General features: G+C 43.5%; 1 protein-coding gene across 11 annotated transcripts in view; it reads right to left on the reverse strand.

Moving 5' to 3' along the window:
- Nucleotides 1-14,483, reverse strand: part of LOC146858220 (caspase-8-like) — a 218,830-nt gene extending 204,347 nt beyond the window's left edge. For 7 of the 11 annotated variants that reach the window (XM_085649002.1, XM_085648998.1, XM_085649004.1 and 4 more), the window contains exons 1-2: nt 4,717-4,874; nt 151-288 (exon numbers count right to left, since the gene is read on the reverse strand). The gene's annotated coding sequence lies outside the window, so the exon portion shown is untranslated. Of the gene's footprint in view, nt 1-150; nt 289-4,716; nt 4,895-13,951; nt 14,017-14,105 lie in introns of those variants that run through there. The other 4 variants (XM_085648996.1, XM_085649001.1, XM_085648997.1 and 1 more) reach the window with 4 other exon arrangements.
- Nucleotides 14,484-27,705: the final 13,222 nt, after the last annotated feature.

Genomic DNA, 27,705 nt, shown 5'->3' on the forward strand with positions numbered 1-27,705 from the left:
TTTCCGAACTTCCTTCGTTTTTAGTTTATCATATTCTTCATAATGTCACATTGTATTGCAATATATTATGAATGTATTATCTCTTTTTAAATAATAATAAAAGATATTTGAACGAAAAAAGCAGAGAGGGGGGGCTGCGCATTTCAGTACCTGGCTCGAACAGCCTGGAACAGCCTCCCACAATACCCTCGAACCTTCTCCTCTCTTCTTCCCTTTTGCAAGAAGCTGAAAATCTTGTTTTTTGAGTAAGCCCTCCCGGGCTAGCCTCCCACACTGGCTGCAGCTCACCTGGATAACATCACAGGGGATTAGTGAGTTTTAAAAATAAACACCGATATCAAACATAACGATACACACATCCCTTCTTTGGGCCTCACAGACAGACTTGGACAAGTCCTGTGAGTCTCAGAGGAGGAGCAGCATCAATGATTATGGGTGGCAGCACTGCAAGGTGCAGGAAAGCAGCACTTTGCGCAAGTTAGAGGTGGAGTTTTTCAAGCAAGGCTAAACAAATGGCTTAGTGTAAACCAACATAGGTTGAATCAGGACTTTGACTGCCTATATGTGCCAGTGGATGTCGATGCAAGGTAAAACCTTCATTAAGATGTTTAGCTGGCCAAAAAACATACCGTACACTTTTTTTACTTGTGTTTCGAGTGACAGATTGATGTTGCGATGGATGCCCATATTTGGAGGAGGTTGCATAAATTCAGCGCAGCAGGCCACGGAGGAGATGCTTTGCTCATTAACAGGAACTAAATTTTGGTAGGATTTTAATTCAGGAGCTTAAAAGTCATCCACTAATGTGTTACAGTAAAGTATTTGGTCAAATTCTTTCCATCTTGTGCAAGGGTCATATCTACATTCAGACAGAAATTACTTCAGTGCCCTCCATGTACATGTAGAAACTGTCACCTAGATGTTTACCCCTAGTACTGGCGACTGGAACGAGTCAAACCAAGGTCAATGGGAGCCCTTTCGTGGGGACTCCTATTGACCTCGGTTTGATCTGTTTCTGTTGCGGGCACTATGCCCAACCACACAAGGGGCACAGTATTTTTATCGGCACAAGTGGGGCAATGCTGGGTGTTAGGAATTTTGTGGATTCCTGCGGATTCCAGAAGTTCTTGTCACAGAAATTTAGGGAAAATTTATGATTACAGGCAAAGTTTGAGGTTTGCATGGCATTGTATGTAAGAAGACCTTGTGGGATTCACATAAGGCACACCACCCTGGAATCCCCTGGTTGTCTACTTTTCTAAAAAGTCTATGGTTGGTAGGTTTTTTTTGCAGCTACCTCTTTTGTTGATCTCTCCAAGTTCCACTCTTACATTAAAATAACAAATCCCTGGCATATAGTGGGCTTTCGGCCCCCACCACCCCCCTGGGCAAATCAAGGGCAATTATCCCCCTTGGCTACCCGAGGAGGATGGGGGCAAGGGAAAGACAGGCTGAAAGTTACTGAAAGCCCAGAATCACAGGATATTGAGCCGACGCCGAGTTTCTTCGCCTTCACCCCCATGTTCAATTTATTGTCCTGGCCCTAATAAAGCGCTATGACGTGGCCCGCGCTGGCCACATCATTGCGCTTTTTTTCAGTAGCTTTCAGCCATGCTGAACAGCAGCTGTGCTGCAAGACAACAAGGCATTCACATTGACAAGGCCAATAGCTCTCAGCATTGCCGAGATCTATTGACTTTGCCAATGCTTTTTCATGTTGAAAGGGTCAAGATCAACAAATGTGGAAGTGGTTGTGAGAAACAGTTGAGCTTTGAAGTGAAACAAAGATGAGGCGTAATGGCCAAAGCTGCCGACAGGATAACTGGGGAACCAGGTTTGAATCTCGGGGTCGGCTAAACAATTTGTGGTTTTGGGCAGATCACTTGCGCTTCCCCTGCCCACGACAATGAATGTGTCATTGTGTAATGTAACTGGTGAGCATTTAAAGCACTCCAATACCACCGGCTGGTGTTAGCACTATGGCAAGATGGAGAACGGAACAAGTGCTCCAATAACATTAAATTGTGCATTTTAGTGGCAAGCTGAGTGTGTACAAGAGAGACGGCCTGAAAACACAAGTACTCCTATGGAGAGCTTGAAAACAAAGAACAAGATGGAGGATGGAACAGGCGCTCCAATACCATCAGATCGTCCCAAAAAAAACTAAACAAGTGCTGTTGGTGATTTAACGACTTTTTAAGAAATGCATTTATTTATGTACACAAGCATGTATTTTATCTAGTAGTACGTGTACAAGGGAGATGGCCTGAAAACAGGAATGCTCACATGGAGTGCTTTAAAACAAAGAAATAGTGGATCCGCAAATAGGGAGCAGCGTAAGGAGACGGTTGTATGTCCGAACAATGCAAGGAAATATCCTGCATGCCTTTACCACGCATTTTTTATCCCACATTTTTTGGAACGCATATGCTTTTACAACATATGCCTTTACCACGCATTGTATATGTATGTATGTATATATATATATATATATATATATATATATATATATATATATTTTAGCTATAAACAATGTATTTGTGGGGTGGGGGTGACCCCCCACACTCACGAATTCTACCTAAAATGCGTGGTAAAAGGCATATATTGTAAAAGCATAGGCGTTCTAAATACATGCGTGGTAAAGGTACAACATGGTAAAGACCACGTTGTAAAGGATGTCTCCCAAGGAAACATGTACTTGGTCCAAGCGCTATGAGAAGGCCAAAAACAAGAAGAGAACATGATGCCCACATGTCATGATGAATGGCATTAAATAAAATGAGAGCAATGCTGAAGTTTACCAAGTGTGACTCATTATGGCCTTAAGTAATTCGACCACATCACCCCACCCTGATGGAACTCCACTGGCTCCCCTGGAAATCTGCACCAGCTTCAAAACCAGCTGCATCATCTACAAACCCATCAGGACTGGCGCCACTGCCGAGCTAGCTGAAATGCTAATCATCTGTTGTTGCTATGTGCAGTGGCGGTTAGAATTAAAAAAAAATGGTGAGCACGAATGTGCGCAACTCACCATTAATTCGGGAGCTCCACCGGTGCAGCACTTCTGTTTGCTGTCCACGAGCAGGAAAAGAAACAACTTCATTCCTGCTTGTGCATCGCAACTCCAACCAATCCTAGAGCTGCTCTTATGCTGTGAAATCAGCTCTAGGATTGGTGGGAGCAGGCTCACCCAGAGCTCATTTTGATTCTGGGGGCCTGTGCCACTAATCCCCAGGCTATTTCACAACCTTTGGAGCGCTTGGTCTACACTGAATATGTCAGACTGGCCGCCGCAAGACGGCCGGCCAGTCCGTTGTGCGCACTGTAGAACAGTGGTGTAATCCTGCATTTGCAGGATTCGGCACCGCCCCCACCATAGCACGGTGCAGTGGCAAATAAATGAAATGGAATTGACATGCCATTTTATTTATTTGTGTTTGCCTGCGACGCTCCTCCGCTCACAAGGAGGAGCCACCCCTGGCTCTCTGTATACAAGCTGTCAGAGGGACAGTCAGAATGGCGACAAAGAAGCGCAAAAACAAAAAAAACAAATGTGTTCTGCATCCAAGCACCAAGGTCCTGGAAAGATATTACATTTTTTTTCTGTGCATCCTCAACAACGCTCCACTTTAAGTAACAGCTGAATACTCACCTCTTTAAACAACACTACAGCAAGATCCACAAACCAACCACATCCCCTACTAACACGTGTGGCCTGTGTCTTTGCCCTGTAGAGCTCTTAACTGCTTTTCGACTAGGTTTCTGCTAAATACATACCACACATGTAAAAACTCACTAACCTGGAAATAACTGTTAACATTGGAGTAAAGATACAACGCCTATGCCAACAATTTAAAACTGGAAAGATGTAGATTTAGAAAAAAAAAATGGGAAAATGTAGTTTTCACATCTACTTATATCGACGCTGACACCATTTTGACGAGAAACAGGCAAAATATAGCAAGCTTTGGCTTAAAAATCAAAAGTATCCCGCCTGAATCGGGTATTTTGAGATGTATAATAATCGTTTCGGAGAGATACGGGCCAAGCTTTTCCAGAGTCAGAGTGTCGCTAATAAAATTGTCTCCACTTAATGGAAAGTTAACATATATTTTACATATTTTGTAAGGATTATTATTTATGATGTTATTGTTTTACTGCTATCTGCACTAGGACGGCAACTGGCTACTGGCACAGTCGCTTAAACAATGCCAAAAGAATAACAGTCAACTGATCGCACTTCCGTGATGTAATTTCCTGTGGCGTCATGCCGCATGCAATTCATAGGGGGCTTCACACATTCCATTTCTGAAATTCTGTCCAGGACAACATAAAATCCTGTCTTTAATCCTGTCAATGAGTACCCTACAATCCGGTTGTTGGCTGCGGATAGGTGGAAAGCCGAGCTGGTGTGCCCAATTCCCTTCCGGGTAGGCTCGGCTACAAACTCTACTTTCGCGGAAGACGTAAGTGAACATTTTAGAAAACCACACTTTGTCATGAAACAAGTTGCACTCAGTGCTGTAAAAAAGGCAGGCATTCCTAACGGGCGCATACGGGTACAGAAATATGTGTACTGGTGTTACTCAAAGGTCCAAGTCGTTCTGTTGCGCGCCGTAAAAAGTAGTCTCTACCGCGCCAGTGTATGTACCCAATTTGCTTTCACTTTGTAACAGCCAGTTTAACAGGAAGTCTCAGCAAAGTGGTACTTACCGTATGAAGTCAACGTAATCAGACTGTTCCTCGGCACAAACAAGCCAAATAACTATTGTTCGAAAACCAGTTAATTCAATGCTGACACTAACTTTCGGAGCCTATCGTCTGGAGCTAATGTTTCCTAGCGCACGAAGCGCGGGCTGCAGATTTGACCCGACTTCCTGGATCATGTGATACAGTGTCAGGTCTTCCTATACTTTCATTAAGGTGGGCGGGGCCTGCGCTAAGCGACCCGCAGTTCATGTGCGCCCGTGCTATATCTTTATTTATTTATATATTTATTTATTTAATGCATTTTTTTTATAAAGCGCGGACTTTACCCGAAGGTGTCAGAGCGCTGTACAATAGAACCAGTTACGTTACATGAGAGAATTGTTACAAAATAGAACGTTACAGCAATAGCAGGACACAGTATCAAACACAGCAGGCAAGAGGAGGTAGGGAAAAACATAGAAGGCAAGAACACAATATCAAACACAGCAAGCAAGGAGTGTAGAAAAAAAAAAACATTACAAATTTACTGTGACTAACGAACTTCCTGGCGGGGTCTGAGAATGAAGGAATTAGTTCTGAAAGTGTCTTTGGAATAGAAGAGATTTGAGGTCAGCTTTGAAGATCCGGATGGAGGAGGTGGCACGGAGCAATGGACGAAGCGAGTTCCAGATTCTCACCGCATTACCTGAGAACGATTGAGCCATCGATTTTTCCCTTTTGAAGGAAGGGGGATCAAGCAGAAACTTTTCCGCATTCCGAGAAGGTCTCAAGCCTCCAGAAAATTTCAGTTTGTTCGCCAGATAGCGAGGGGAGGAAGTGTGCAAGGCTTTGTGGGTGATGCAGGCCGTTTTGTAAATAGCTCTTGCCTCAATGGGAAGCCATCGGAGAGAAGACAGGATAGGAGTGATGTGGTCACTTCGTTTGGACCCTGAAATAAAGCCAGCTGCTGAATGGAGGACGGATTTGAAGGGGAGAGGTGAGATTTGGGTAGGCCAGTCAGAAGAGAATTACAATAATCCAGTCTAGAGAGAACTAGCGATTGAACCAAGGTTTTTAGGTCTTTCTCCGGGAAGAACCGACAAATCCCCCACAGAAGGCGCAGCTGATAACATGCATTCTTGGCAATGGAGTTGATGTGTGAGATTAGGGGAGTCTTTTGTCAAGTATGACACCTAGGGATTTAGCGCAGTCGACAATGATGGGTTTACTATTGAGTAAATTGAGCTGATCCATCCAGGATTGAACCGGGGGCGGGGAGAGAGAGGTAGATAGGAGGCGGAATTCAGTTTTGGAGGGATTGAGAATGAGTTGGTGAACTACCATCCAGTTGTCAATAGAAGTGAGAGTTCTTGTGAGGAAGACACCTTGAGGTAGATTTGGGTGTCATCCGCATAGAGATGGTAAAGGATTCAAGATTTGCTTTGGAGGTTCCCTATGGTTCCAGATAGAGATTAAACAGAGTGGGCGCAAGGATAGAACCTTGAGGGATGCCTTGACCAACCACCAGTGGAGACGAGAGACTGTTCTCAATCATGATCATTTGGGATCTGTCCGAGAGGAATGAGGCAAACCATTTAAGCAACCGTGACGTCATTGACTTTGGGCGCTGCTTGTTCTGTTTTTCACAGAAGTGCGGAAACTTATAGCAACAGTTCAGCACTCAGCGCCGACGCTGCCTAAGTTAAATGTAACATGTATTTGCAATGCAATAGGTCTCGCCTTTGTTAGAGTTTGAGCTATTATCATTGTAAATGACAATGCATTTCATTTATGTGTTTTGAAAACCTGTAAGCGGTCCGTAAACATGCACTTTATACTAATAGCCGGCATAAAAAAGGTGCAGTTACTGCCAGCCTTGCTTCTCAAAGCAATGACTATAAGTACAAAGTGTGTGTTTACGCACCGCTTGCATGTTTTCAAACCACATAAATAAAAGGCATTGTCATTAACAATGCCAAAAGCTCAAACTTTCGTAAAGGCAAGACCTATTGCATTGCAAATGCTTGTTTTAAACTTGCATTACACACAGTAGAAGATAGACTGCTATAAAATGTGCAAAAATATTTAAGATAAAAAAGACTTCCAAAATATACATTTTAGTAATACCCAGACCTTGTATAGTGCACTTTTGTTTTATATCTGTTCTTTAACAGCACACACTTCACAGTTCAACTTGTAGTACCACTAAAAAAAAAGAAAATCTGTCTTATCAGGACGTTTCTATAGATTCCATCAATTAAACCCAATACGGCTTCCAGGCACCCCTTACAATTGCGGATTAACCAGTTGTGCACATTTACATTTCTTTCATGCAGCAGGCACCCTGGCAAGGCGGCTTGTTTAGCTGTCTGTCTCTTCCTCGGTTTCACAGTACAGAAGGCTACCTGCCTTATACTCCAGTTGAAGCATTCAACTGTTGGAATGAAGTGCCCCAGGAGTGTTGCATTTTCATAAAATGTATGGGAACTGTTTTTCTTAAATTAAAAAAGTCTGGGAACATCTTGCCCCTCACATCCTTCCCACTTCGATAACTGATTGGGCCAAAGGCAAAATGAAGAGGGCAAATAATAAAGGGGTAAGAGGGTGGCCTTGACGGGTGCCTCGATTTAAGATGATTTGCCCTGCTGAGGATTTATTAATCATTAACTGTGCTGCCGCCCGTGATATAATAGCTGAATAGATCTCATGAACTGTTATGGAAAATGAAACTTCTCCAAACTCTGGAATAAACTCCTCCAGTTTACGTAATCAAAAGCCTTCTCAGCATCCAGCAAAATGATCACTGCAGGGATGGTATCTGCCGTCACCATATCTATGAATTCAAACAAAAAAATGAGTATTCTTAAATAAATTTTGACCCCTAATAAACCATCCTGATCTCTCACTATGAGAAAATGGGCTACCATATCTATCCCATTCGCTAGAGTTTTAGTATAGATCTTATAATCCAAATTTACCAGACTAATTGGTCTGAAAGATTTTCGATCAACGGCCTCTTTCCCTGATTTTTAAAAAAAATCACCAAAACCACTCTCTGAAATGAATTTGGAACCTGACCACCAGCTAGCAGAGGATTAAAAAAAAGAGTTGATAAGAGGCCCTGTAAGCAAGCTACAAAAGTTTTATAAAACTCAGAGACAAAACCATCCTCCCAGGGGGCTTTTCCATTAGGGAGCGGTCTGTAGGGATCTCACCTATGTTTCCGCGAGGACGTCAGGGATGTGAAGTATAGTCCACAACTTCTCCAAATCACCCAAGTGCACCTAAGACTTAACAAGGTGGCAAATGGTAATCCGGGGAAGAAAGAAAACAAAACAATGAAAAAGGGAAAGAGACTCCACGTCGTGTCTTAAAGAACCACAGGATTCGCCAGTACAAGTCTTAGAGGCTATGAGCTGGAAAGAAAATCAATGCATAAATAAAATGACACAATACTATTTAACTTGTCTGTATTGCTTGTCTTTCTTTTACACCCTACCTTATGATCTCCCTTCTTCAGTGACTGGGTAGCAATGTAGCAATGGTTAAAGCTTGTGTCTGGCACTAAAATAAAAGATAATAATATAAGGTAATGAAAAGTCCCTTTTTGAAAATGAGGAATACTATATGCAGGAATCTATATGTGCGCCTACCTCTATCACCCTGTGTTGCTAGTGGGAATAATTCCAAATAACTATCTGTGAACAACTTAAATATCTGCAAATGAATAATCCTTTTACTCAGGTAACATAACTTTTCTTCATTTTCCTTTTAAAACCCAAAGGAAGGGGCGGATAATCACAGCGCAGGAAACTCAGGATCTGGCATTTGTCACCCCGAGTGGGACGGGTATGCTCAGACGTGAGTCCCGTGCTCTCCATGCCACTGGAATCAAGCTATCCTGGCTGAAGAGGGGTGAAACCCCGAAACCGGTCCTAGGATGCTTGGTTCCAGTCCAGGGAGGACCTGGCTTGGCAGTTCGGGCTGGACTGTTGCCATGAGGCACAGGGTCAAGACTGATTTGAATATGGCTGGGTTCAAACTGGAATGGCATGGTGAGCAAAAAAACGATGGATTTAGGCCCAGATCTCTGTACTGGGGTGAATGTATGACATTGTTCTGCATTCTGTCCATCAACTGTTGTTTTTGAGCTCTGGTAAGTACACATAAAATTGTTCATAAAATACAAGTCAGCGCTCATGCGCTGTTACCGCAAAAACTGATATGCTGCTTTGTCCTTAGTCTTCTTTTTCTATTACTTTATGTGCAGGAAACTGGAGCGCAGGAAGCCGAAACGAAGTCCACAAGTATGCAGACGAAAAGAACTCGAGCAGAGGAAAGCAGCGTCCACACCGGGTGATAAATCGCGACAAACAGGAATCACTGGAGAAAAAGAACCTGAGAGCAGGAATGCCGAGTCCACCGCAAGGAGTGTGACGACCCGGAAGAGATTCAGGTGAGTGACCGAGAGCTTCCCAGAAACACTAGAACGCGAAGCGCTGCGGCTAGAGGAAGGCCGAGCTTTAACTCGCCTGACCCGTTCTTGCGCATGCGCGTTCTAGACTGGCGGTCATTTTGGTAGTCCGGTCTTCGCTGTACAATCGTGACAGTACACCCCTCCCACAGACCCCCTTACCGGCTTGGGTTTATCATGATGTCTTCTGTGGACTAGACGCAACAACTGAGGGGCGTGTACATGACTGGCTGGCTCCCAAGTACGTTCCTCAACCCCATAACCCTTCCAGTGTATCAGATATTGGAGCTTGCGTCTCACCCTGCGTGAATCTATGATCGCCTCGACTTCATATTCTTGTTCGTCATCCACAACTACAGGCGTAGGAATGTTAGGGAGAAGAGTGCCCGGTTCCACTGGTTTCAGGAGAGAGACATGAAATACTGGATGAATTTTCATTGAGGCAGGAAGGTCCAACATCATAGCGACAGGGTTCACTACCTTACTTATCTTGTAAGGGCCTAAGTATTTGGGTTTGAATTTAAAAGACCCTCTCAAGGTAAAATTTTTAGAGGATAACCAGACCCTGTCCCCCTGTTTGTATCCTGGCTCTGTGCGCCTGTGAGCATCCGCCCCTCTTTTATAAGCAGCCTTGGCCCTTTCCAGGTTCACCTGCGTAGTCTTGTGTACCTCTTGTAATTCCTTTACGAAGTCTATGGCTGCAGGAGTAGAGCAAGAGGAGGACAGTGAAGACAGCATAGTTCGGGGATGAAATCTATAAGTGCAATAGAAAGGGGAGCAACCAGTGGAAGAGTGGCAACTGTTATTATAAGAAAACTCAGCTATCCATACCATCTCATCCCAATCGGCAGAAATATGTAGGACCTGGCAACTGATGTATTGCTCAAAACATTGGTTCACTCTCTCGGTTTGACCGTTTGTCTGAGGGTGGTGACTGGAGGACAGCCGTACATCTATCTGCAATAAGTTCCCCATCCCTTTCCAGAACTTGGATATGAACTGAGCTGCTCTATCCAATACCAACACGGAGGGGAGGCCATGTAAGCGTACTACTTGCTGAACAAATACAGAGGCTAATACTCAAGATGTGGGGAGATTTGTCATTGGCATGAAATGGGCCATCTTGGTCAATAAGTCTACTACTACTAGGAGGGTAGTGTTCCCTTTTGCAGTTCTTGCTAAGTCTAATATAAAATCCAAGGAACTGTGTGCCAAGGACTAGGTGGTGTAGGTGTAAGTTGTAACAACCCTGCAGGGTTCTAGTGAGAGGCCTTCCCCATGCCACATGCGTGACATGTCTGTATATAATTTTTTGTGTCTTTTCCCATACTTGGCCACCAAAAGTGTCTCCATAATAAGTCTAGTGATCTCTTGTAGCCTGGATGCCCTGCAAGGGGGTGAGTGTGACACCATTTGAAGGCCTGTAATCTCAGCTCTTGAGTGGGGAGTACCAACCCTCCTTGTACATAGGACAGTTCTTGTTCTACAGTGACTTCTTGTGTATATGTTATTCCTTCCATGTCTGTGGAGGTTTGTGCTTCCTTAACTAATCTCAGGAAGACTTCTTTGGAACAAATAACCCCAACTATTCGCTCTCTGTGTATTATAGGGGGGGTTTACCATGTGGTTCTATGGTTTCTTAACCTAAGCGGGACAAGGTATCTGCCTTCCCATTTTTTTCCCGCTTGGAATTGTATAACAAAGTCGAAATCACTAAAAAACTGAGTCCACCGTAGTTGTCGCATGGATAGAGGCCTTGCGGATTTTAAGAATTGTAAATTACGGTGGTCTGTTAGGACTGTTATCATATGATTGGCCCCCAATAAATACTGCCTCCATTCCTCGAATACCCTTTTTATGGCTAATAATTCCTTGTCTCCTACAGAGTAGTTTATTTCAGCTGGAGACAATTTGCTTGAGTAATAAGCCACTGGATGAAGAACTCCTGTGCTAGGATCCCTCTGGTAAAGTACCCCTCCAACTGCTACCTGTGAAGCATCAGCCTCAACCACAAAGGGGCATGAAGGGTCAGGCTGCCGTAAAATGGGTGCTTGTGTGAAGGCTTCTCTTAGTTTGCAAAAGGCTGTCTCTGCCTCGGGTGTCCATTGAAATTGTATTCCTTTTTTCAACAGTTTAGTTATGGGGGAGGCTAAATCAGAAAACCCACTGATAAAGCGTCTGTAGAAATTGTCGAAGCCAAGAAAACTTTGTATCTCCTTTATATTTTGAGGGGCTTGCCAACGATGTATGGCCTCTACCTTCTGTGGATCCATACAGAGTCCCTGTGGGGATATTATGAACCCCAGGAATCCTTCTTGCTGGGTAAGGAAGTGACATTTCTCTAGCTTACAATACAAATGATTGTCTCCTAATAGTTATAGTACTCTTCTTACATGGATTACATGTTCCTACATGGAGGAGGAATAAATCAAGAGATTATCAATATAGGCAATGACAAATATATCCAGCATGTCCTTTAGTACCTCGTTGATAAAGAACTGAAAAGCGGAAGGGGCATTACATAGCCCAAAGGGCATCACTAGATATTCATATAACCCAAATTTGGTACAAAAAGCCGTTTTCCACTCATCTCCCTCCTTGATTCTCACAAGCTGGCAAGCCCCTTGCAAATCTAACTTGGTGAACACTTGGGCATTTTTTATCTAATCAAGGAGGGAGGAAATTAACGGTAAGGGATACCTATTCTTGATGGTGATGGTATTCAGTGCCCTATAGTCTATGCAGCATCTGAGACCCCCTTCTCTCTTTGGTATAAAAAAAGAGAAGATGAAGCAGGTGATCTAGAAGGACGGATAAACCCTGTCTTCAACATCTCATCCAGGTATTCTCGAAAATACACATTCTCCTTCTCTGTTAAGGAGTACACTCTACTACAAGGTATGCGAGCTCCAGCCTGTAGATCAATTCTGCAGTCATAGACTATGTGGTGGGAGCCTAGTTGCCTGTTCTACATCAAATATCTCCCTGAGGTCCTGGTAAACGGGAGGTAAAATACATTCCTCTGTACTAGTGAATGAGATACTTTTCTCAGGATCACGGGGATCAGGAAGAATATGCTCTCTACAATTGTTGTGACTGAAGGTTAATGTCAATGTCTTCCAATAACCAAGGTAGCCCCACAATAGCTGGAAACTGGGGAGACTGAATCAGGTCAAATGCAATGTATTCTTGGTGTTTCTTTTCAATAGTCAGTGTCAAAACAATTGTAGCGTGCTTAATGGGACCAGATTTCAAGGTACTACCATCAATTGTTGTGACCTCTTCCCAAGAAGATTTAGACACCCAAGGGATTTTCTGACTCCGAGCCCATTGTGCATCCATAAAATTACCCGAAGCACCAGATTCAACCATTACTTGTACGTCTACTACCTGATGTTCCCGTTGTAGACTTAAGGAGAGAAGAAAGTGATGTGGCTGAGATGCCGCTACCTCCATAGATGAGACAATTAAACCCGAGTTACCCGAAGTCCTTGTCTCTTGAGACTTCGGGCTTACTAGTTTTCCGAACGCCTTAACTGTTTTGGTTTGACAGGACACTCCCTAAGAAAATGGCCCTTTTTTCCACAGTACAAGCATAACGTCTTGTCATGCCTTCTCTGCTTTTCTTCTTCGCTAAGGGGCCCTCTTATGCTCCCTATTTGCCTAGGTTTGGGCTCTTCTGCTGCTCTTTCAAGATCAGGCTTCCTTTCTCAGTAAGCAAAAACCTTTCCCTCTGACCTGCCTCTTTCTATCTTATGCTCACTGATTCTATGGTCCAATTTGACCACCAAGTCAACAAGGGCATTGCATGACTCAGGAGGGTCTACCACTTGTGCCAATGCATCCTTTAAGTCATCTCTCAACCCCATATAAAACAAAGCACTACGCTTTTCCTCAGGCCACCCAGCTTCAGCTACTAATCTATAGAATGTGGAGATATAGGAGTTTAAATCCTTAGTTCCCTGTTTTAAGGTAAACAGATCAGTGTCAGCTGAGTGTGTAAAGGTATGTCTATCAAACAATTTACTGAGTTCTCTTTTGAAAGCACTATAATCCTGTAACAATGGGTCATTTCACTCAATCAGAAGTATGGTTTAATTAGCTGCAGACCCTCCTAGATAGGAAATAACAAATGCTACCTTAGCTTGATCTGTAGGGAAACAGGAAGCTTTGCACATGAACTAAAGCTGACACTGACTGATAAAGGCGGCAAACTTAGTAGTATCACTAAGAAAACGCTCAGGAGGCGCCAAAGGGATAGAAGGAGGTGTTGTTACTTGTATTACTGGAACATTAACACTGGGATTATGAGGCCCTACACCTGGACTTGTTCTCATTTCACGCTGTAAGGAATCCACCCTGCTTGATAGGGCCTGAGTTTTCACTTGCAAATTACCCAACATGTGTGCTAAATCAGCTAGTGTTACCTGACCGACATCCATGACGTCCGGGCGGAAAAGAATAACTATTCTTTCTGGGCTTTGCGTTCTGTAGGGATCTCACCTATGTTTCCGCGGGGACGTCAGGGATGTGAAGTATAGTCCACAACTTCTCCAAATAACCCAAGTGCACCTAAGACTTAACAAGGTGGCAAATGGTAATCCGGGGAAGAAGGGAAACAAAACAAGAAAAAAAGAAAGAGACTCCACGTCGTGTCTTAAACAACCACAGGATTCGCCAGTACAAGTCAAGAGGCTATGAGCTGGAAAGAAAATCAATGCATAAATAAAAGGACAAAAGACTATTTAACTTGTCTGTTTTTCTTGTCTTTCTTTTACACCCTACCTTATGATCTCCCTTCTTCAGTGACTGGGTAGCAATGTAGCAATGGTTAAGGCTTGTGTCTGGCACTAAAATAAAAGATAATAATATAATGTAATGAAAAGCTAATTTTTGAAAATGAGGAATACTATATGCAGGAATCTATATGTGCGCCTACCTCTTTCACCCTGTGTTGCTAGTGGGAATAATTCCAAATAACTATCTGTGAACAACTTAAATATCTGCAAATGAATAATCCTTTTACTCAGGCAACATAACTTTTCTTCGTTTTCCTTTTAAAACCCAAAGGAAGGGGCGGATAATCACAGTGCAGGAAACACTGGATCTGGTAAGTACACATACAATTGTTCATAAAATATAAGTCAGCGCTAATGCGCGGTTACTGCAAAAACTGATTTGCTGCTTTGGCCTTAGTCTTCTTTTTCTATTACTTTATGTGCAGGAAACTGGAGAACGGGAAGCCGAAACGAAGTCCACAATTATGCAGGCGAAAAGAACTCAAGCAGAGGAAAGCCGCGTCCACACAGGGTGATAAATCGCGACAAACAGGAATCACCGGAGAAAAAGAATCCGAGAGCAGGAATGCCGTGTCCCCGCTGAGTCCACCGCAAGGAGCGCGACAACCCGGAAGAGATTCAGGTGAGTGAGCGAGAGCTTCCCAGAAACACTAGAACGCGAAGCGCTGCAGGTAGAGAAAGGCCGAGCTTTAACTTGTCTGACCCGTTCTTGTGCATGCACGTTCTAGACCGGCGGTCATTTTGGTAGTCCGGTCTTCGCTGTACAATCGTGACACTGTCTTATGATCTCCTCGACCTCTCCTTCTAAAATGGGGTTTAATAAAATAAATGCCACCTCTTCCTTTAAGGCCGGGTGTTTTACTCTCATAAGGAAGCCGTCCATTTGCTGTTCCATCTCTCTGTTCCCTTCATAATCATCAGAGAAAAGGCTGGCATAGTACTGAAAGAAAACCTTTTTAATTTCTTCCCCCTTCTCCGTACACTGCCCAGTCAGAGAATTCCTAATTTTACTCATCGGAGTACGATTAACCCTCTCCTTTGCCCTTCAGGTAAAAAACGGCCAATGAATTTGCCCCCTCATAGACTTGTTATAACAAGGCCTAATTATTAACCAAAGCCTTTTGTAGGAAAAAGTCCCTTCTCTTTTCATTTGCAAGGACCCATCTTTCCCCTGACGAGGCTGACCCTTACAAGCTCTATCAACTTCTCCTTGGAAGACGGCCTACTCTTCCTTCTTTTACTTTACACAAAATGCCTGTATAGAAATAAGGCTCCCATAATAGTACATTTAAGGGCCTTTCAAATGGATGATAAATCTGATGATGCCTTATTGGTCGTAAGAAAATAATATTCTCTAGTGTAATCAAGTCTATCACTCCTTCTTCCAAAATGATTGTCTTGTCCATCACCCCTAGCCTTGCATAGTATAGGGATGGTGTATCTTAACAACCCCCCCCCCGATGGGCTGTCAAGCCGCTGGCATGATACAAGATATCATGAACATGGAAGGAAGGGGGCCTTAAATACAAATAAATCAGAGAAGCCGTCTGTCGGGGGGCTGCCGGGCTGCCAGACTCGGAGGCTCTCATTGACTCAGATATCCTGCTGCTACAGGTACAAGAGCACAGCGGGCCCTTTAATTCCCCCTGGACTTCCCGAGAGGACGAACCTGCATGCCTGACATCTACCCCGGAACACCAATCAACGAGCAGCTGTGGGGAGAAGGAGGCGCCCGGTCAGCCTTGCGTGCATGCCGAGGAGTGAAAGGAAGTAGCCGCGGAGGAGTAGAGGTCTGAAGAAGACGCTGGGGATGTCGCGGAGACAGCTATGGTCAAGGTTCCTGCCCATGGAGAGTTACCCAGAGGAGGACGGCACCGCGATGCGCCCCGCCACGCTCCAGGAGGAGGGTGGCTGGAGCAGGTACGCTACCGTATACGGGGGCTCATACAGTCACGGGGAGGGTACGGGTAGTCTCTGGGTAGTCACCGCACAGCACTTCTTCTCTCTGGTCTCCACCTTTCCGTTTTGCCGTTGGTGATCCCTCACACTCCCCTTCCCTGTGTTTCCAAGATTGAACAACGTCCTCTGATCCGTGGCCTATTTTTTATTTTCTTTTATTTCCTGCCATATCCTGGAGGACCGCGGAGGAGAAATAGGAAGCTCCTACCTCCCGAAGTTCCTGGTACCGGTGAAGAGGAACCGCTCCTGGAACTTGACTCTCTTGGGACTCTTTCTTTAATTATGTTTCGCTGAATAAACAAACCCCAACTTGAGTGTTAAAACGCCTCCTCGCTTCCTTTGGGGACACACGCCTTCTACCTTTCCCTCTTGCAACCGACACCGTTTTAAACCTTTGAGAATAAAATGTGTAGGCTTAGGCCTTATTTCACTGCCACTTATCCACCACCCCAAGTGGAGAGAAATATCTTTAAAAATCGTTTCCATTCCTCTCATCCTTTGCACCCTACATTGGTTAGAGGAGTCTAGCCGCAAATCTGTTACAAAGTTGAAATCACCCCCGATTAAAGCCTCTCCCCATAAAAGCTAAGTTCCCAGCCCAACTTCTATAAATACTTTGCATTATCACTTACGGGGCCATATTAGGAAACCATGTTAAATCTACAGCTATTTAGATGCATCTGTAGTATTGTCCAGTACCCCTCCCCATAAGAGGTTGATAGCTCACTTGCAGCTTTTTTTGACCAAAAATGCACCGCCCCGTTGGGTGGAATCCATGGAGGAAAAAAGACCGTCCCAATGTCTCCAAGATTGTACCTTATTTGTTTCTTTCCCCATTACCCAATGGGTCTCCTGCCTTAAGATTACATTGGGCTTAAATTGCATACACCAAGCAAAAATAGCTTCCCTCTTCCGTTATTAAGCCCGTTAACATGGAGTCTAATCACGGTCAAACTCGCCATCCTAAAACTCCCTAATACAATACCATAGTTTATCTCGCCCCCTCATCTCATGGGGGGGCTCTCTAACCCTAGCCCAACCAGTAGCTGATATGTGCCGTTCAACCACCACCCTTTTGACACAACTGTTTCCTTCTATGGTCCCACTTTTCATTCACCCCATACACTCATTCCCCCTTCAACCCAAACCCTCCCCCTTCCATACACCCATTTCCCCCAACCCAGCTCCTCCCCCCTCGACAAACCAAACCTACCATCTTCCACAACACCTGGCCAACCCCAAAACCCAGGAAACCTCGCCCCCAAAAGCGAAGACCTCCCACTCCCTCCATCGAATTGCTGTGGTGTTGGGTCACCAGGGGCGGCTTTGGCATCTTTGTTTACCCAAAAAAGGAATTATGCATTAATCTAACTCAGGGCCCTCCTAATTCCCCAGGAAGGAGAGAAACATTCTGGCCTCTTGCACTTCGGAAAAAATCTGAAACCCACCCATAAAACTTTCAGCTTAGCTGTTTGGATAACTGGAGCTTGAGACCCTCTGGCCTTAGAAGCATTAGATATCTGTTTGAACTCCCTTTTCTGGCAAGAGGTTTCGAAAGACATATCCGTGAAAATCTGGAAAGTTAAATAATTTTCTACATTTCTAGATTTACATTGGATAGCTTTTCTTAGAACTCTTTCCCAAATATGTAAGTCTTGAAAGTGCACCAATATTGTACAAGCTTTTCTCTCATCTTTAGGCACCATCCCCAAAGGCACTCTGTGGGCTCTGGCTACAGATAAATCAGATACAGGCTGTTGAAGCACATGCGCAGAAATCAACTTAGTATATAATTTCCGAAACCTTTTCCCATCCTTCTAGCACAACGAACAAGCGTAGATTAGACCGATGGGAGCAATTCTCCAGATCCTTAATCTTCCCACTCAAATTTCTGACCTCATTCTGTGCATGCTGGGCCGATAGAGTCCGCTTATTGTGTGCATCCTCCAGGTTTCATGCTCTCTGCACCATCTCTATCTGACAGGATTTCAAATGTATGATTCTTGTTTCTATTACCTCCAATTTTTCATGCAATACATTGACCATGGCTATTTGTGCTTCTTTAGTTTCCTGGACTTAGATGAAGGGGAGTTGAAATATGGAGAGGTTCTTGCCCCAGGCTGACTTAGTAGGGTTCCCTACAGTAACATAACCACATCCTATAGAATCTACCACCAGCATCCTTGCTTGCTCCCCGGTAGTCTGCAAAGAAGTTGATACAGTATCAATATGGATACCTCCAACCCTCCAGGACTGGAATGTTCATCTAATCAGGGTGGAGGTGGAAACAAAGGAGGATGCTATCTTTACTCTTATATTGGCCTGTATTTTTTTGCCTGGGGTAAAATCAGAAACACTCTTCCGAATGCCTGCTGTCTTAGCCAATGTAGCTTCAAACTCTCCCCCTTGCCAGGCTTCTGAGTATGGGGTATTGCATTCCACTCGGGTTGCCTTCCTGACCAAAGCCGGCCTCAAACAAAGAAGGGGGGTGGCCAGTGACACCATAAGACCCGGGAGGGGTCACTTCCGGTCGCAAATGATTCTTATCCTGACCTGTACGAGTTCCTCTCTGCACACTAATATTAGAGTCAGATTTCCCATTTACTGTGACCATTGGCTTGCCTTATTTTTTTGTCTTAATGTCAAATTTGGGAATGACAGGACGGAAGCTCTTAGGTTCCCTGCTCTTACTATCTCTTCTGGACTCATAGAGGTATTTCTGCCAGTCATTGTTAAATTAAGTACGGAAAGAGTGTCTTGCTTGCCTGACTGGCTCAGCTTCGAACAAGCTTTTCATTTGGAAGGTTTCCCTTTTTAAAGTGCCTCCAGGTCAGCTCAAGCAGCTGTACTCCCTCAAATTGGTTAAGACTTCAGGAATCGTTCTCCTGGCCAATTTTAGCAGCGTCCCGGTTGAAGTTGCTCCTGAAGTACATATTGAAAAGAAGGGAGAAAAAAGCCCTCTGGGACGTGTTCCCCATGTGAAGAGCACCCTCGCAGAAAATGCTGCTACGCCCTGCCTCCAGCTTTAGTATGCCAAAGGTAGCCAAGGGTCTCCAATTTCAAGTTAGACTTTAGCTCTTACCATATTATGACCATGGAAGCCGGACAAGCAGCCGTGAAGCATAGGAGAAGCCAACAAAGGCTTATCCAGTTCCAATCTCCCGGTTATCCTCGGACTGCTTTTCTTGCTAATGAGGAGCCAATAGGCAGATGAACATAGCACAAGCTAGGGCACGAGGGAGCTAGTGCTTTTATCCTTTGAGCAATATAAACATTCTATCAAAAGTAGAGAGGGAGGAAGAGGAGTACCTGGGTTCGCCCTCCTCAATTACATATCTATGGAAAACCGGATGTGGACACGACTTTTAGAATTCCACCATCTTAGTTTTGGCAGAATTAGGCTCTCAGGGTCAGGGTTATGCCCACTTCCCACAGGAAGTGGGCATATAGAGGGTGTAGACACCCTGAAAGTAAGTAGCCCATTGTCTATTATCTGTCAGTCTCCGTAACGCCCCTAAATTGAGTATTTAGGCAGCACCCCTGACACCAGGAACTCAGAGTCAACGGATCCAGAAGAAGAGGACAAAGAAGAGCCGCCAGAAAAGCCAGAACTAAAGACTGCTGTAGACGTTTGGTGCTTAACCCTGCCTGCCTGCACCAGTCTTGACAGTCGTGAGCAGAAACTTGTCCTGCAGCTGAACAACTTCCAAAAACCCCCAGGAGACTGACAGTCCTTCGCAAATTGCCAGCAATCTCCCTCGGAGTAGAGGAGCTACTCCCCTGTAGAACGCAGGCACCGAAAACACAAAGCCCGGTTTACCGAGTTGCTGTTCCCCGGCCAGCTCAATGCAGCAGCCTCCCAGGAAGAAGACCATGTGCTCCTCAAGGTCAGATATTCCCTCCCCCCACCAAGTGAGAGGACACCAAGACCAATTGGAGCTGCACAGAACCAATACCCAGGGTACTGGATCCCTTGCAGCAAACAGAGCCCGTGAGAGTCCAATCCAGATTACGACTGCATCGAGACAGGACAGCTATCAAGGAACGTTAGCACCACAGAGACCCACTTCCAGAGTGGCCCAGCTGTCCTGATTTTTGCACCCTCAACTAGCGAGACCGACAACTGCAATGCCCTGGACGCACAGAACCCACTCTGCACCCGAGCACCCCAGCCTGGGTACCAAAGAATTTAAAATACATTTATACGTTGGAACGTTGAAAATGCAATAGTATGTTCCAGCTGCACATGCTATTTACAATGAAATTAACCTGCTTTAAGTATAAATAAGCTGCAATTTATATTTGAATGTCGTATTTCTTAATAAAAATGCTTGCTTATAGTAGCCTAAATTCTGTGCAGGTCTGCCTGTGTACACATTTTTTCATTCATGTTCGTCTCCATGGGAAAATGTCCCAGTATTCCAAATGAATTGAAACTATGTTTTGTTTCAGGTGTTCCAACTAGATTTCAAGGACTATTTGACACAAATTGTGTTACTTTGGGAACATCTGCCTGAGAAGCTGTCCTTTCAAACTCATGTGCTTTAGTTAAAGAATCTTTAAGAATCCACCTCCACTGGATGACCTGACAGCTTACGTATTCTGCAACGCCTCTATTCTCATAAAATGTGCCTTCTTTATGCCTCATGACAATCACCCTTTACAAACTGACCAATTGACTGAGTGGTCTGACCAAATGAGGTGACCAAGGAGGTGTCCCCCTGGGAACTTGCAGATTATAATGTCCATTGATTTGATGTAAATTAGGAGACGCTCTCATCTACTTTCCAAGAGAGAACTTTCGCACTTGTGGACCTTCCTTGCTGATCTACCCAGACTTGCTTTGCGAACTCTGGACTGATGCATACGCTGTGTGCGCCTTGGTGGTCTCTTCCCGTATGGGAAACTGCTTCGAACTGGATTAACTCATGTACCTCTCTTAACTTTCCTGAGCTTTTGTCATTCTGTGGCAACCCTGATAATTCTTTACTTTTTTTTAAACATTCTTTTTATTGAACGAAAAACAAACAAAAACAAAGTCTCAGCACTGCAGCAGGCAATAGAACTGCATGTAGGATATATCACAAGTGTCTCGTGCATTGGGAACGTCCCACAAAGGCATTTCTACTTTCAAAGTGTCCCATCCTATCCGCCTGGCGAATCTCATAAACCCCTCTGATTTCTACACAGTTAAACAGATGGAGACATGCAGATCTCACCCTGGTACATATTCCACGCCGCCCACCTTCGATCCCATTTTTTAGGGCAACCCCTGTTTTTAAAGACATTTTTTGTCTGCTACCATTGACCTGTCCATGTCAGCCTCCCATCTCCCCATTGTTGGCACTTCTCCAACGCCCCAAGTTTGCACTATGTTGCGTTTGGCCAGAGCCAGGCCCAGGGTAACCTAGGATTGTTCAGTTGCAGTGAGATCGGTGGCCTGCCATATGTTTAGTAGGCAGAGCTTCAGGGTGGTGGTAAGCTCCCCCCCCCCCCCCCCCCACACTCTTTCCAATTTGGAGATAATCCGTACCCAATAAGTCTGGATAACTGGGCACTCCCAAAGCATGTGAAAAAAGTTCCCTCGTGTGAGCACGGTTGGAGGCAGTCTGAGTCTATTCAACTCCCCATCATGACCAGGGTTCCTGCCACTAGATAGGCTATGTGTAGGATTTTTAGTTGGACCAGTTATGGTCTCATAGGAATGGCTATTTCGCAAGGGGAAGCCAGCGCGGCATGTCAATCTTCCTCTTCTATCTCCCCCCAGATCTACTTCCCATTGTTGCTTGAGACGCGTTAGTGAGTCAGTTCACTAAAAGAAGGGGTACCCCAATCTGAATATAGGGAGAGCAGTAGGGGACAAAGTCAATAACTCGAACAGAAGTAATGCTCTACCTGTTTAGATAAAGATGGATCAAATAAATCTCACTGATAACTCAACCACACTTGGTCGTCAACGGCCACACCATTGGGAAGAGAATATATATTGTGATTAAAGATAATATTATTCTTTATTCTTTTTGTTCAATTATTTTGTTGATAAATATACAAAGAAAACACTTGTGCTCAGAATAAGCAAAACAGACAGATTTTTTGAAAGGATATATGCAAAAAAATCAAAGTGGGCCCCCACAGGGGAGTTGGAGGAGTGTATAAACGATTAAATAACAGTCATTCTCATCAAACAACCCATACAATCTTACACAATCAACCACAACATAAAACATACATTTGTTCTACATTAAAATATTTGTAAATATACAAATGAACAGTCTCCTCACAGTCTTGGAGTGTCTAATATGTTGGACACCACTAAATCATACAGAGGGACACGCCAGATCGTACAAAAGGACACGCCGATGCGCGTTTCGGTGCAATCACCCAATCATCAGGGTGCCACCTTCTTCAGGGCGTTTTCTATAATCACAGGGGGCCTGCGAATAGTAAAGTTCAAAGAAAAAGATATCTCATTGGAGGTAACAAAATAATTTATCAATTGTTCACATCGCATACAGCAATTGTAAGATAAAGCACATCAATAAATGATTGATATTAGTTCACAAATCAATATTAAACCAAAATGGTGTGGCACACAGGCGCTCAAGTTAGGTTTCAAGTTAGAATAACCACATGCTGGATGAATAAACAAATACAATGAAGATAATCAGGACGTGATAACCAAAACAACTGCACATTGTAGGCCATCTCTCATAGGATAGGTTGCCCATGGAGAAACCAATAGGGGGAATACAAGAAACTTAAATATAAATTGTGCAATAAACATGAAGATAACAAAGGCCAAAAATAGAAGAAGGAATAAATATATAATATATTGTATGGGTTTTAGACCTCACCCAAATTCAAATCCTAAGGAACATCAAATAAGATCGAGAATCGATCACAGGGTGGGCTGTATGGGGAACCGCTACGGTAAATGTCCTAAATCAAGAAAAACATAAGAGAAAAGAAGCACCCATTAAGTAATCATTTAACCCGGGTAGTGCTTGATAAATACAAAAGAAACAAAACTATAACCGCTTGCCTTTCAAGTAGTGCGGTTGAGGCTCAGATCGAGGAAACTTAAGGATCGGTAAACGTCCCTTATTCGGTTCGTTGGGATGGTTAATTCCATTAACTGCTTGCAAGCTAAATGAAAAATGGAAAGACACCAACATATAAACTAAGAATAGAGATAAGTATAACGAGATCCTGAAAACAGATTGTAAAGCGCTATGATCTAAAAAAACCTCAAGGAACAGAATCTGAAGACTACCAATTAATAAGATATAAATTGTCCTAATAACGAAAGTGATAATATGAAACAGCAGATTGCTAACATCTGGGAAAAGGTGTCGTAGCGGATGCGTAAATTCGGTATAAAAATTTAATTTCCTAATGTGTCTGGAAAATAAGAGAAGTAATGGTAATTTAGGTCGTCTAATTGGAGCTAGAGGCGCCCATTCTCAAACTAAATTAGACATGGATACAACTAAATGGATACATTTCAAGACAGCGAAACGTTGCTAACTGCTCGCGGCTGCAAGATAAATATCGGGAGATTCGTTCATACCTTAGCATCCGTTGTACGATGATAGAAGGCCAACTGGTCACGTCGCGGTATCACAAGGATCTTAGGAGCAATATATCCCGAGAGCAGCCGCTCAAGTGGAAATGTAGGTTATAGACGGGGCAATGAGGTTGAACTGGATAAAGGATGATAAAAAAATGTAATCATACGACCCAGTTGTTGTACGGATAGCCCAAAGCAAAACACTGGGTAATTGTTCAAGATTGTGTAATTTATCTAAAATTCCATTGCAGGATCTGGGGGAAACGAGGAATCTACGTGTCTGGTATTTTACCTCATGAATAGGTCCCTGATGTTTCACGCCGATGAAGGATAGCGAGGTTCCGAATGAGTGGTTATCGTAGCAAGTAACCGCGCGAAAGGCGGGTAAAACACTGGATCTTTAAATGCAGACGTCAACCAATGAGAGGACAACAAAGCTAGGACGTCAATAAGCATGTGATTTTGGCTTCAAAAATCAACAATGAGTTGTTAATCGTAGCAAGTAACCGCGCGAAAGGTGGGTAAAACACTGGATCTTTAAATACAGACGTCAACCAATGAGAGGACCACAAGGCTAAGACGTCAATAAGTATGTAATGTTGGCTTCAGTATGGAAACGCCAATTGGTGCTCTGCGTAAGCCGGGAGGGTGAGGGAAACGATCTATTGGTTCCCTGAATGACTCTATATATTCATCTGCCAGGGGCGAAGGAAAACGTGGTTTCAGACGTATTCGAGATACACACAAAGATGAAAGAATATAGATCTGTTTCTCAACAGATAACGAAGCGAGTTCATAAGATGGAATCGAATAAGCGGTAGAGCAACATGTAGGTGTATAAATGGAGGATATTGTTATATGGAACAGATACAGTAAACATGATTCAGTGATCAGAGGCTAAAAAGAAAAAATATAACCTTGAAACAATCAAACACAAAAGTTCTCTGCAGTTTGAAGGGTTGTCAAAATCAGATGAAACAAACTAGAAGGAGATGTAGTATGAAAGCATAAAGGGAGTGCCCCACAGACTGAAATCAAACGTGTCATCATTATATGGGCCAATCGAGATGGTTAAAGCCAGGCCAGCAGGGTGTGAAGTCACCAGAAGAACAGCTTAAAGAGGTTATAATATTGCGTTTTCCCATGCTAGAGATTCGTTCAGGCCATTTTTTTGAGCATCTAAAAGAAATATCCAAAAAACCTCACGTTTTTTACGGATGTTAGTGATGTTAGTTCCCTTATGGCTTTGTATTTTTTCCAGAATGGTGTAACGTAAATCGCTTTCATTGTGAGTAGCCTCTTTCCAATGGGAAACGAGTGGGGCTGAGAGATTGTTGCGTCTGATGTTTGATTTGTGCTCTCCAATCCGTATCCTGCATTCCCTCGCGGTTTCCCCGACATAGGGTAATTCGCAGGGACAAAAGATGACATAAATACAATTCGAAGTACGGCAGTTGGTCATTTCCCCTAGTTCTACCGAACGATGCCGAAAATTAATTCTTTCACTTACGATGGCATTGACACATGCATGGCATGTTCCGCATTTGTGGTGGCCACGGATAGGTTGACTGCCAGTGATGGATTTTTGTACAAGTGGGGTCTTAGAACTTGTGTATTTGGCCTTAACTAACAGGTTCCTCAAGTTTTTGTTACGTCTGAAGGCAAATAGCGGTTTTGGAATCCTGGGTGCATCGGAGTCAAGATTCAATAGGTGCCACTGGGAGTTGACAATGTGTCGAATTCTGTTGTTAAACGGGGAATGTTTAGTAATGCATATCAATTGTTCGGTTTGTTTTTTCTCTTTGGGGATAAACAGAGTATCCCGATTGTAGTAGCGAGCTCTTTTAAAGGCATCGCATACCACTTTTTTAGGATACCCCCTTTGAATGAATTTTAATTTCATAGCTTCTGAGTGATAGAGGTAATCCTGAATTGAGGTGTAATTTCTACGCAGGCGTAGAAATTGACCAAATGGGATGCTATTTTTCTGGCTGGACGGGTGGAAACTGTCAAAATGAAGGAGAGTGTTTCTCGCTGTGGGTTTGGTAAAGAGTGTAACCTTCAATTGGGCATTTTCGTGTTTTACTACCACATCTAAAAATTCCAAACTTGTGTTACTAATCTGAGCAGTAAATCTCAAATTAGGGTCTGCCAGATTGATCCATGATAGGAATTCATCGAGATTGTCCCTTTCGCCTTGCCAAACGAAAAAGATGTCATCAATGAAGCGTGCCCAGTATCGGATGTTTTCGTAATACGGGGCCACTTCATTGTAGATGTTCTTTTTTTCAAAGTGCCCCATGTATAGGCAGGCCACACTTGGGGCACATGATGCCCCCATGCTGACACCTTTGATTTGGTGATAGATGTCTCCGTCAAACTCAAAGTAATTTTCCTCGAGAACAGTTTTAAGACATTCCATGAGGAATTTGCGGTTATGTAATGTCGTCTGGGTTTCCAGGCTCTCCTTAATGACCATAAGGGCATCTTTCTGTGGGATGTTTGAGTAGAAGGATTCGATATCCATTGTCACTAGAAATTCTTTTTGATGGTTAAATTGAAGGCCCTCGATTTTAGATATAAAATGTCCAGTATCTTTGACGTAAGAATCCAGGTTGGTCACCATTGGTTGTAAAAATTTGTCAATGTATTTGGACAAAGGTTCTGTAGCTGATCCGATTGTGGAGACAATCGGTCTCATGGGGGGATCAATTTGGTTTTTATGTGTTTTAGGGACCCCATATATGATGGGGAACCTAGTGAATGTGGGGGTCAGGTATTCTGCTTCCTGATGGCAGATTTCGCCCCGTTCGATAGCAGTTTCTACAAGGCGTAGAATTCTCATTTTTAATTTGGGTTCAGGATTGTTCAGAATTTTGGTGTAATGTTGGGGAGATTTCAATAAGTTGTCCATCTTTTGTTTATAGTCATTGGTATTAAAAATGACGATACCCCCTCCTTTGTCGCAGGGTTTTATTGTTACCTCACGATTCTGTTTCAATTTTGTCAGTGCCATTTTTTCTTCTTTTGGTATATTGTCGGAAGCATATGGTATAAATATGAGGGCGTTTTGGATTTTATTAAGAACCGCCTTCTCAAAGCATTCCACTTCTTTGCCCACCTGTTCAATATTTGGTGTGAAATTGGATGGTGGTTTCAATCCCGATACATTATTATTGGGGGCAGAGTCCATAATATTTTGAAAGAACATTTTTAATCGTACTTTGCGGAAGAACACATGAAGGTCCTTCAAGAGTTCGAATTTGTTGAGGTTCATAGAAGGGACAAATGAAAGGCCCTTTGTTAAAAGAGTTTCAGTAGAATTGTCCATTTGATGGGACGACAGGTTGAAGACTGGAATTTTGGTTAAGGTCTCCAATATTGGTTGTGGCGTGTATGGATGTATCTCTGTGGTTGTGCTGGTTCCTGGAACCTCTGGGTTGTTTGAGGTTCCTGGAAATTGCTTCTTGAATGTGTGCTTTGATACTGACCTCGATATTGGTTTTGGTATTGGTTTTGATATCTGGGGCGAAAGCCGCCCCTCCGATTCCCTAAAAAACGGTTTTGTCCCTGGTAATTATCCGTACCAGACCGAAATTGTGGGTTGTAATGAGGAGATCCCTCACTGAGTCGGTGGTGTCTGAAAACGTTACTACTCGTTTATTGTTACGTTGTAAATCAGTGGTAAATTCCCCCGATGGGGCATAGAAATTTTCCGATAAAAATGTATATGCTCGCTCTTGGGAAAATGATCTAATGTCCTTCCTGAGTTTGTCGGTTTTTCTTTTTAGGAGATATTCGCTAAATGACTCTAGTTCAGATGTAATTTCCTCTAATTTCTTTTTGCCTTCTTCGAGGCCACTAGAGAGTTTGAGTTTTTCCTCAAGTTCTGATATCTCGATATTTAATAGACGGATAACTTCTCTCGCGGTTTCCACAATGAGGATCATCCAATCCTGTGAGCACCTGTTGGAGATCAGGGCCCACTTTTCTAGGAATAGCCTAATTTCCACAAAGAGACCAGGGATGTTTCTGACTCTAAGGCCGATGGGGATTGTTCCTGCTTTAAGGTATTCTAGAATGAAATTTGCATGTACTTCAGTGCGTTTAGTTTTTTTCTTTAAATTATAAAGTTTTGTCCATTCCTCATTAGGGCCTTTAGAAAGAGAAAAAGGTCTATCTGACTCAGTGTTTGAACCTATAAGGCGTGC

This window comes from Triturus cristatus, chromosome 3_2 (genome assembly GCF_964204655.1).
Source record: "Triturus cristatus chromosome 3_2, aTriCri1.1, whole genome shotgun sequence".
Lineage (NCBI taxonomy): Eukaryota > Metazoa > Chordata > Amphibia > Caudata > Salamandridae > Triturus > Triturus cristatus.